General features: G+C 47.4%; 1 long non-coding RNA gene across 1 annotated transcript in view; it reads right to left on the minus strand.

Annotated features, from left to right (window-relative positions):
- Window positions 1-5091: 5091 nt before the first annotated feature.
- The window catches only part of LOC310869770, a 13987-nt gene continuing 7602 nt past the window's right edge, over window positions 5092-11476 (minus strand). Inside the window, exon 3 of the long non-coding RNA XR_014570183.1 lies at window positions 5092-5201. This is a non-coding gene — a long non-coding RNA (uncharacterized lncRNA). The remainder of the gene's footprint in view (window positions 5202-11476) is intronic.

The raw sequence follows: 11476 nt of genomic DNA on the forward strand, positions 1-11476 counted from the left end.
GCACAGGCTCATGGAAATATGACAATAGATTGGAAACCCACTTGCTTTGGTTTCTGATGAGTCTCGATTGGATTGATATGTTACGGGTCAGAATTTGTCTACAACATGACTACACGACGTCCTGCCTTGTATATCAACGCTTCAGGCCACGCTTCAATCACATGTATTCCCCATTCTGATGCTCGGTTTGAACTTCAGCAGATGGAGTTGCCGCCATGCAATTGGCCGATTAGAAATTGTGATAATGTACATGGACAGGCGTTCCTAATAAGTAAGTGTGTGTGTGTGTGTGTGTGTGTGTGTGTGTGTGTGTGTGTGTGTGTGTGTGTGTGTGTGCGTGTGTGTGCGCGTACATACAATAGGTTGGACAGACATCATTTTATTTATTTTTAACTAAGTAACCTTCCTTTGTATCTAGCCTCGCTTCTAACACCAAAGGTTACTGCACATTCAATACGTTCACAGACACACATTAGATATACCAGTCCAGTCCACGTATGAACAGTGAACAAGCAAAGACTGTTTTCATTTATTATGCTCCACACAAATGGAACAAGCTTCAGGACTCTCTGAAACTAGTTTGATTGGTCTCCATAGAGACTTGAGGTTCTTGTTGAGGACACACTACATAGTGACTGCACCTGTTTCATGTAACCCTATATTTATTTGCATCTGTGACGTTGAGCTTTGGTTCAAATGTTTGTTATTGTTTTTCCTTATGTGCTGTGATCAGGGGCGTCCTTGGAAAAGAGCTCCCGCTCAATGGGCTTCCCTGAATAAATTAATAAAAAAGAGAAAGTAAAAAGTGTGAGACACACATGAGAGAGGCTGCCACGCAGGCATGGATACAGGCAGTGAGGATACCGAGAGAGACAGACAGATATGATGTGATACAGACTGCGGAAACGTGTCCGTTGTGCTGCCTGCTCTGCAGCGTACCATACACTAATGTATTTATTGTATTAAAAGTGCCTTAAAGCAGGGGTAGGCAACCTTAGGCACCAGTGCCAACATTGGCACAAAGGAGGGTGATCACTGGCACACATGGCATACGTATGTGAGAGAGCATTTTTGGTTTAAAATAAACTATTTTAGAAAATGTAGTCAAATAAATGAAGTCTCTCACATTTGTATGTAAATTACATCCTGCACATAATTCTACATTCATTAAAACTCTGACTGGGGAGGGAGTCTGGGAGGTGCGTGGGTTATATAATCATAACAATAACAATAAAAAGAAGGAAAAACGTTATATTCGTGGACAATCAAAATATGTTGGAATTTTTGATGTGGTGTCATTAAAACGAATGTTGATATGGCACACTGACACACTGATCTAGAAAATAAAGACATGGCACTCAATTTAAAAAAATATAAGGTTGCAGACCCCTACCTTAAAGGACTGCTCTGTGAGTGCTGTTTTTTCTCTTTTGTAAAGTTACTTTCCCGAACTGTGCACCCGCCGTAAGAATGCTCAGAGAGAGTTGGGAGTTGTGCTTGCTTCCTTGATGTGCAGCGTGGATACAGAGACAGACAGACAGACAGATATATAACACAGGCATTGACACAGACAGTGTGGATACAGAGACAGACAGACAGATATATAACACAGGCATTGACACAGACAGTGTAGATACAGAGACAGACAGACAGACAGATATATAACACAGGCATTGACACAGACAGTGTGGATACAGAGAGAGACAGACAGATATATAACACAGGCATTGACACAGACAGTGTGGATACAGAGAGAGACAGACAGATATATAACACAGGCATTGACACAGACAGTGTGGATACAGAGAGAGACAGACAGACAGACAGACAGACAGATATATAACACAGGCATTGACACAGACAGTGTGGATACAGAGACAGACAGACAGACAGACAGATATATAACACAGGCATTGACACAGACAGTGTGGATACAGAGACAGACAGACAGACAGACAGATATATAACACAGGCATTGACACAGACAGTGTGGATACAGAGACAGACAGACAGACAGACAGATATATAACACAGGCATTGACACAGACAGTGTGAATACAGAGACAGACAGACAGACAGATATATAACACAGGCATTGACACAGACAGTGTAGATACAGAGACAGACAGATTTCTAAGCAGAGAGAGACAGGCGAATAGACGGAATCATCTGCAGGCTGCATGGCGCGCAGACAGACAAAGACAGTCAGATTGATGGGGCAGATACAATGCATCAGATAATTCCACTGTTCCACTGGAATGAGCTCACAAGTAAAACAACGGGCAAACCCAATTTTACTCTCAGACGTTTTCCTTTTTATTTTCTATAATGGGCATGACTAAATAAAATCCACAATAATGCTGTCCTCATGTGAAATGACTAAATGTTTATACCGCAGACGAAAATGACTTTCTCATGTTTTTATTATGTTCATCAACAACAGATTTCCTCTCGGTCCGTATATGCGTTGGGGTGTGTGTGTGTGTGTGTGTGTGTGTGTGTGTGTGTGCGCGCGCGCGCATGCGTGTATGGTGGTGTGTATGGGGGTGACGGTGGGGTTGTTGAGGTGAGGGGTAGATGTGGAAAAGGGTTTTAATTTCTTCTTCAGCAACAGAGCCGTTGAGTGCAAACACTGCATCCATTCGTATATGGGTGGGCCTGGGGACGAACACTTCGTATGGGTTTGCCTGGGGACGAACACTTCGTACGGGTGGGCCTGGGGACGAACACTTCGTATGGGTGGGCCTGGGGACGAACACTTCGTATGGGTGGGCCTGGGGACGAACACTTCGTATGGGTGGGCCTGGGGACGAACACTTCGTATGGGTGGGCCTGGGGACATATGGGTGGGCCTGGGGACTAACACTTTGTATGGGTGGGCCTGGGGACATATGGGTGGGCCTGGGGACGAACACTTCATATGGGTGGGATGGGGACGAACACTTCATATGAGTGGGCCTGGAGACGAACACTTCGTATGGGTGGGCCTGGAGACGAACACTTCGTATGGGTGGGCCTGGGGACATATGGGTGGGCCTGGGGACTAACACTTCATATGGGTGGGATGGGGACGAACACTTCATATGAGTGGGCCTGGAGACGAACACTTCGTATGGGTGGGCCTGGGGACTAACACTTCGTATGAGTGGGCCTGGGGATGAACACTATTCGTATGGGTGGGCCTGGGGATGAACACTATTCGTATGGGTGGGCCTGGGGACGAACACTATTCGTATGGGTGGGCCTGGGGACGAACACTATTCGTATGTGTGGGCCTGGGGACGAACACTTCGTATGGGTGGGCCTGGGAACAGATGGGTGGGCCTGGTAACGAACACTATTCGTATGGGTGGGCCTGGGGACGAGCACAACCCTTGTCAGTATGCTTTTCATGCTGATCTCCCACAGACCACCAGAATCGTGTGGTATGGTATGTGGTATGGGCTGCCTGCGAGAACACACTGACTGTAACATCGGAGAACATTGTCATATGTCGATGGTTTTGTTCATGGCATTGTGCCTTTTCTTTGTACAGGACAGTGAGTGACAGAAAGGGACTCAAACCCAGGACGTTATAACTTGGGGTTACACGGTTGACCCACCAGAACGCCACGATACGACCACACCGCACTGCAGAGAACTTCAAACCAAACCGCTAGAGTCTGCTTTACTGAAGTAAATAACTGGAAGGTTTGCAGAAGAGTGCTGGACTTATCTATCGCCAACATGTGTCGAAAATACCCAATTGGCTATATAGGGCTATTTTCAACACGGTCATACGGCTAAGTATAAATTCGTAACAACCACCTCAGTAAAAACAAAATAAAAGCTAAACAAAAAAATCAATTTTATTTTCCGTTTCGTATTTACAGTGGTACAGTTCACAGTATCCTGGCTCAGACATCTGAGTCTGGCCTCATGGACCTGGTATACATCACCACAGAACACAGTGGGATTGCTTTCATTCACTCTTTGCTTATCAAGATGCTCTAATGCATATTTCTATAGGAGAGCCATGGATATATCTACTAGATGTATTTACTGCACTGTCTGCAACACATTTTTTTATGCTAAGAATTATGTGCACACACACACACACACACACACACACACACACACACACACACACACACACACACTAAGCTCCGTATTTGGTACAGAGTTGGTGGCTCAGGGTGCACATGGCACCAGGAGCACTTGGACGGGCACGGCGGAGGCACAGCTGCTTGGAGAGAGGGCTCAGTGGCATTTCTCATGCCCATGTCCCCTCTCCGCTCGCTCCCATGCGCGCACACGCATACTACACACACACGCCACACACACACACACACACACACACACACACACACACAAACACACGCACGCACACGGTACATACACACGGCACATACATACATTCAGCATAAACCCCACACACTCTCTCTTCTAACACTCATGGTGGCGCAGGAGGAGCACACACTCCGGTTATAGCAGGCAGTTCCCTGATTGGTGTTTTCTCCCAATCGGTGTTCTTCCCACTCATTGACAGTCTGTGTTTCATTTATTTATTTTTTTACTTCGTCTGCAGTCCCAGGAAGAGGACTTTTCCCTTTTTTTCCTGAAGTGGGAGGTGGCGTGCTGCTGGGCGGCGACACAGGAATGCCGTGGGAGAGGCAGTGTGACCCGGGGCTCAGGTGGCAGCTGTGTTGTGACCTTTCTGCCAGGTCCTGGTGGATGGTAGGATGTGTCTGTCTGTCTGTCTGTCTGTCTGTCTGTCTGTCTGTCTGTCTGTCTGTCTGTCTGTCTGTCTGTCTGTCTGTCTGTCTGTCTGTCTGTCTGTCTGTCTGTCTGTCTCTGTCTGTCTGTCTGTCTGTCTGTCTGTCTGTCCGTCCTCTTTGTCATTGCTCAGCTGTTTGTTGACTTTCTTGACGTCGACATTTTCTCGGTCTGTTTTGGTGCTGTCTGTGTAGAACAGAGAGAGGGCCTGGTTGTGGTGATGTTCAGATCCCAGGTCTGTTTTGGTGCTGTCTGTGTAGAACAGAGAGAGGGCCTGGTTGTGGTGATGTTCAGATCCCAGGTCTGTTTTGGTGCTGTCTGTGTAGAACAGAGAGAGGGCCTGGTTGTGGTGATGTTCAGATCCCAGGTCTGTTTTGGTGCTGTCTGTGTAGAACAGAGAGAGGGCCTGGTTGTGGTGATGTTCAGATCTTCTCCTCACAGCACATCTGAAAAAGGGATGACTGCGAATTGAATTATCTGTGGGGATCGTGCAAGATTTTTTCTTATTATATTTTGAATACAAATTAAAAATAATTGAATGGGAAATGCTCAAAAGGCCTATAGTTGTTATTGTTGGAATTATGATGGAATGTTTTCGCTTAAATTATATGAAAGGAAATATCTAGCTCTCCAGTTTTAAGCGGTTGCCCCAAATGTGAATGAAGTGAAACTACGATCAATAATTTATTTATCTATGTTTTAGACAAACGCACCAAGGTTCTTTTTCTCCTAAACTGCTCTTCGTTTTTATTTTCTTGAATGTCAGACCACAAGATGGATTTGGATATTGGAGTGTATTAATTAAAGATTGAGTATGTCAAGTGTATCTAGGGCTTGTCCCTGTGGATAACAGTTTTTAATTACATGCTATTTTTACCAGAGGGGGAAATTATTAAGATTTTTTTTATTTATGCGGCCGTGATGCAGAGGCCACATTTGAACTGAATTGCTTGTAGCCAAAAACCTTTCAAAAAGCTATGACTAATTCTATTTATTCCTTTCAGTTTTTCAGTGTCCTGGACCTAAACGCTGCCTGCTAAAGGCCCAAGTGGTCTTCATTGCTTCATGCCTTATTAGTCATGGCCTTGAGACTTTTGAAAATAAATATTACTTTTGGTTTAAATCTATATTTCAAATATATTTTATAGCTTCTTGAAAAAGAGAATGCTCTCACGTTTCCACAAACTTGCTTCGTTGAGCAGAACTTCCTGTGTTAAGCCATTAAGACCGGGAATGCATCTGTGTCACCATGGCTTTTAACCACTTTAACCATTATTTTAAACTTTGGCGGTCGAGAAATAGCAGATCTACAAGCTCATAGCGTGGCACCGAGTGCCGCGCTACGAGCTTCTAGATCTGCTATCTTTGGGAAATTCTTGAAAATGTGTGCACAATCTTTGAATATATATTCTTTCACAGTGAACATTTTCTAACTCATATCATTGCTTATGGGGATACCTGGAACAACATATTTTCAGACGAGAGTCGGCGGCCAATTACAAAAGAAATGTGGGGTCCTTGACATGAAATAGCTTGAGAACCACTGATACAGAAACGTAGGTTTATCAGAAAAACTGTCGTGTTCTGGAAGAAACGATTGTAGAATCAGGTCCTCAGGTCTTCCTGTGCTGCCTAACGGAGTACAATCAGAGCACGTCAAAGTGCGTTTTCCCACATTGCAGTCTCTCCTGTGTATGATTACCTGTTTACAGCAATCACGCAGGCATATAACGCTCTGCAGCGTTCAGCTGTCGCTCATTCACTCTGCACCGGTTTACCTCAGATCAGAGAGCGCTTTATTTCCTTCCTCTCTACATTATTTCCCACATTGATGACTTCAATCGGCACTAATCTCTCGGTAGCAGCTCTCATGTTATATCTGCCCCTCCTCCGCGCGGTATAGGCTAGTTGGTGTCGATCACAGAGAGAGGAGTCCCGAGGCCTGACACAGTTTGCAGGCCCATGGGTGCCTCGCGGTGCCAGCCTGCTGCGCACGCTGCTATGTAGGGCAGCGCTAGGCTCTCTGCCTTGGTGGGTATAATGGAGAGGGGGGGGGGGGGGGAGGAAGCAGGGTTGGGGGCGGGGGCGGGGGGGGGGGGTTGCATGGGGGTCCAGGGGGAGCTATAGGGGAGGAGTGGGGTTGGTGGAGAAGAGGGATGCTAGCCAGGATTGGGGCCCCATGGCAGGGGGGCGGGAGGGGTGCATGGTTGGTGATTGGTGGAGGGGGTTATACAGGCCACTGCTAGGGCACAGGATAGGGCGCAAACTGGGCATGGCTGGGAGATGGTCATCAAAGGAGCATTCCCTCAGATTTATCTATACTGTATATGTGAGCACGCACTCAGTGCAATCTTCAGTGTTATAACTTAACTGAGAGTGTATACGTACATTCACATGCACTCTTGGAGTTACAAAATGTATGCTTTTTACTGAGTCTTTATTCTCAAAGACTTGGAGGTGTCGTTCAAATTATATCGTGCTTGCTTTGGTAGGCAACTTTTATTTTTTTGAGTGGTGCAACCACTCCAAGGAACAGCAATGTCCGTGTTCACCTATGTGTTGTTCAACTATGTGACGTTAATGAGCACCAATATGAGTACCAGTAGGGGCGCTGTTGTGCCAGAAACAGAGAGAGAGAGAGATAGTATTATAGTGCTGCACTGTTGCCTGCTAATGAGAGAGAGAGAGAGGAGAGGAGGGGGGGAGAGGGAGAGAGGAGGGGGGGGGGGGGAGTTGCAACACTCAGTTCACACGGGTGTGATTTTATATCATTTGTCATATACGTCTTGCTCGTTGTGACATATATAGTACAATTCTCGCTTATTCTCGATTCACAACTACAGTCCCCCCCCCCTTGAACGTATAGTATACGTACCTTAGAAATGTCTGTCTTTTCTACGCACGAAAGATGTGCTCACACATTTCTCATCTACTTATTTAGCAGCAAGACCAGAACAGGTGTAGACCATAACTATCTGAGTAGGAGACGAGCCTGCGTGTAAATTAGCCTCCTTGCATGAACAGATCCATGCTGTCTCTACTGCGCTCGCTGTCTCCTCCCACTTCCGGTCTGCCTGTCTATCTATTTACTGTCTTGTGCACGTGCGTGTGCGCGTGTGTGCGTGTGTGTGTGTGTGTGTGTGTGTGTGTGTGCACGTCACGTGTGCCCGTGTGTGTGTCGTCTCCATGTACAGATGCCCACGTCGTCCTGTCTCTCTGGTCGTCTCACACTTCCATGCCCATCGTGTCCCGCTCTGATCCGTCTCTCTCTCTCTCTCCCTCTCTCTCTCCAGACAGACCCTCCCACCAGCACCCTTCTTCTCCCTCCGTCTGGCTCGCCCCCTTTCTTTTCACCCAGATGACCCTGCCACCGCCCCTGTCCTTCTGTCTGTCTGGCTCGCCTTTACCCAGATGCCCTGGCTAGTGCCCCACTCTCGCATGAAGCGGGAGCGTATTGCCCCATCTCTCTTTCTCCCACCCTCCCTTTCTCTCTCTCTCTCTGCACCCTCCATTTCTCTTTCTCTCCCTCTCTCTTTCTCTCTTTCACTCCTCCTCTCTCCCTCTCCCTCTCTCTCTGTGACTTTCTCTGCATGCATTTCTGTGTCTGTTCTCTCTTTTTTTGTCTGTTTTCTATTTCTCTCTTTCCGTGTGTGTGTGTGTGTGTGTGTGTGTGTTCCTGTTCCATGGTGCTCTCCCACTGCACAGATGCCTGGCTTGGTTTGCAACAGCTGTCTCGCCATGTGCCACTACCAAGTGTTGCCACCGACTGCAGGGCCGAGTGGGGTGGGGGGGGGGGGGGGGGGCGGGGGGGCGGAGGAGAAGGAGGAGGAGGAGGAGGAGGGTGTAGTGGATGGTGCAGGGTGGTTGGTTCACTTATGAATATTCATGTTCTCCTGGTTTCACTCTATACCACACAGTGCCTGGCACCGCAGAGCGGACCCCACCCATCGAAGTGGTGGGCGGGCGGGCGGTTGTGGGGGGGGGGGGGGGGGGGGGGGGGAGGAGGAAGGGGGGAAAGGAAGGAAGGAAGAGAGGAAGAGAGGGAGGCGAGGCGAGGCGGGGAGGAAAGGAGGAAGACGGGGAGACTGTGGCATATAGAGTGGAAGGGGAGTACGTACAAGTACAAATTCTCAGTTTTTCTTCATCTCCAACAGCGTAAAAGTGGACCCTTATAAGTCCTATTCATATACTCCAGTTTGAGGTGGCCTGCACCGAAAAGGTGGTCACCTCATCTCCTAAAACTGGAGTATATGAATATAGGCCTAGGTCAATGTTATGCTGATGAGGCTCAAGTAGCACTGAGGATGTATGAGATGCAGTCAGAGGGGGGGGGGGGGGGGGGAGATGGAAGCAGACCAGACGCACTCCTCTCAGAGGTGCGAATGCAGTGAACGCAGGAAACAGAGGGATGGAGTGAGAGATGGGGGGTGGGGGTGGGATCATGGCACGAGAAGAGGGGAGTGGGTAACACAATATGTAGCAAGAATGAAGTCAGGGGATTTTTCATGATGAGATTTGGAACAACCATTCAAAAATAAAAAACTTTCCTTGCAGGAAAATCCCTTAACAGGAATTTCCTTCAAGGATTTCTGGTTTTCTTCTTCTCTTGGCTTGAATTGTTGAGCTGCATGTATAGGACTCGAAACGTGTAAAAGCTGAGAAGGTTGCTAAAATAGTTTTTCACAGAAATTCGCTGAATCCTGAATTCAACTGCATGACTGAATCCAAGTGCCCATTTTTAAGCGTTTTAAGAGTTAAATGAACCCATTAGTATCACAATTTACATGCAGGTCGTTGTCCAGGTCTGTTCGGCACCAGGTGGCGGAAGACAAAAGAACCATTGAAATGAGAGAACATTTTAATTGAAATTAAAGCACAGAATAAAATGACAGATCAGTTGACGGATGAGAGTTGTGTAAGGAGCTTTAGAGAAAGAGAGAGGAAGAGATTATTAAGGAGCAGATATAGAAGATAGACAGCCAATTTAAAGACCTCACATTTGTTATACTATATACATAAGCTACGTCATATCACATCATAATAATTTTGGGCAAGGATATTGCATACTGTATATGCACAGTGAAGCACAATAAATAATGCAAAAACATAAACGTATAGATTTTTGACGTCATATATAGCGCCTTTAATAATAGGCAATATAAACAATGCGTTGTGAAGCTTATAGAGATGGCTATCTTGGTTTCCGTGACCCCGTCGTATATACGACATTTACAACAGCGTATACGAATGGTGCTTCAGGGCGGGGGGGGGGCGGGGGGGGGACGAGACGAGGGGACAGCACATCTAAAAGGACCACCGCTTCTCGCTTTCATGGAGAGCCAGGAAAACAGATTATACCATAGCCCTGCTATCTCCTGAGGGGTGGTGGTGTGTGTGTGTGTGTGTGTGTGAAGGGGGGGAGGGGGGGGCAACCGTACTCCTCCTGCAGAACCTTTCCTTCAACCACCCCGTCCCCCGATCCGTCCCCCGTCTGTGGACCAAAACCAGAGAGCAAACTGTCTGAGAGAGGATGAAGGGCAGACGTAACGGAACACATGCACACGTCTAGTGTTGTGTGTGTTCCTGTCATCGCAATGACAAATGATGCAATTTGATACATGAATATACCGTATGTTTTACGAAGGGATGATGAGATTCAGGCCATTTTGGGTTGGCTGGAGGAGGGGGGGGGGGGTGAGGGGAGTGGGTGAGGGGGATACTTTAATGCATCGCCATGAGAATTCCTTTTGAATTGCCCTCTGTTGTTTTGTTTTATGATGTGCAATATGAGGCGGCATCTCAGAACATTCCACTATGCTAAAGACAGCCTTATTTGCGCTCCACCTCAAGTGTCTTTGGAGAACAGTATGACTTGGTTGTACAGAGAGAGAGAGAGAGAGAGAGAGAGAGAGAGAGAGAGAGAGAGAGAGAGAGAGAGAGAGAGAGATAGAGATATGCTGGCACAGACGGACAAGGCAGTGTCTTGAAGTGTGCATCCTACTTCACTCGGATTTGCAGTGATTACCAGCAGTAATTTCTGTTCGTTGCACAACGCAACGCAACACGACATGACACAGCACAGCATATAGTACAACACGACGCAGCATAGTATACCAGTAAGACGCCCTGAGGGCCCTAAAGGGCGAGGCCGCGTGCACGCATCCACCTGGGTGACGGCAGACTGCTGCATGGGCGAGTGCTGGAATTCTGCACTGACCATATATGGAGCGTGTCTTGAGTGTATACAGGAACTCTGGCCATATACCTGGTTTTCATTGTGCATTTCTTTGGTCAAAGTTGATCCCATGCCAAAGCGACAGCACTCGCCCAGCAGTCTGCCGTCACCCCATGGCGGAGGCATCCTTCCACACCCGTCCTTCCTGTTCTGACGTTCCCATATGTTGATCTGACCTCATCAAACCCTGTAGTGCAGTATACACTAAAGACACGCTCCATATATGGCCAGTACACAATTCATTCCATATGCTGACCTGACCCCCCCCATGCCAAAGCGCCAGCGCTGCAGCAGTCTGCCGTCACCCAGGCGGATGCGTGCACGCGACCTCGCTCCTCGCCCTCAGGGCATCTTACTGGTATAGTAAACGGTGACCTTTGGTCGCAAGTGACTATTTCTGGTGCACGACACAGCACGCAACAAATAAAGGACATCAACCCCTCAATAGTCGCACTGTGTCCACACATGCATGCACGCATGCTCGCG

Source organism: Protomyctophum parallelum (genome assembly GCF_964188405.1).
Source record: "Protomyctophum parallelum genome assembly, chromosome: 13".
In the NCBI taxonomy this organism is placed as follows: domain Eukaryota; kingdom Metazoa; phylum Chordata; class Actinopteri; order Myctophiformes; family Myctophidae; genus Protomyctophum; species Protomyctophum parallelum.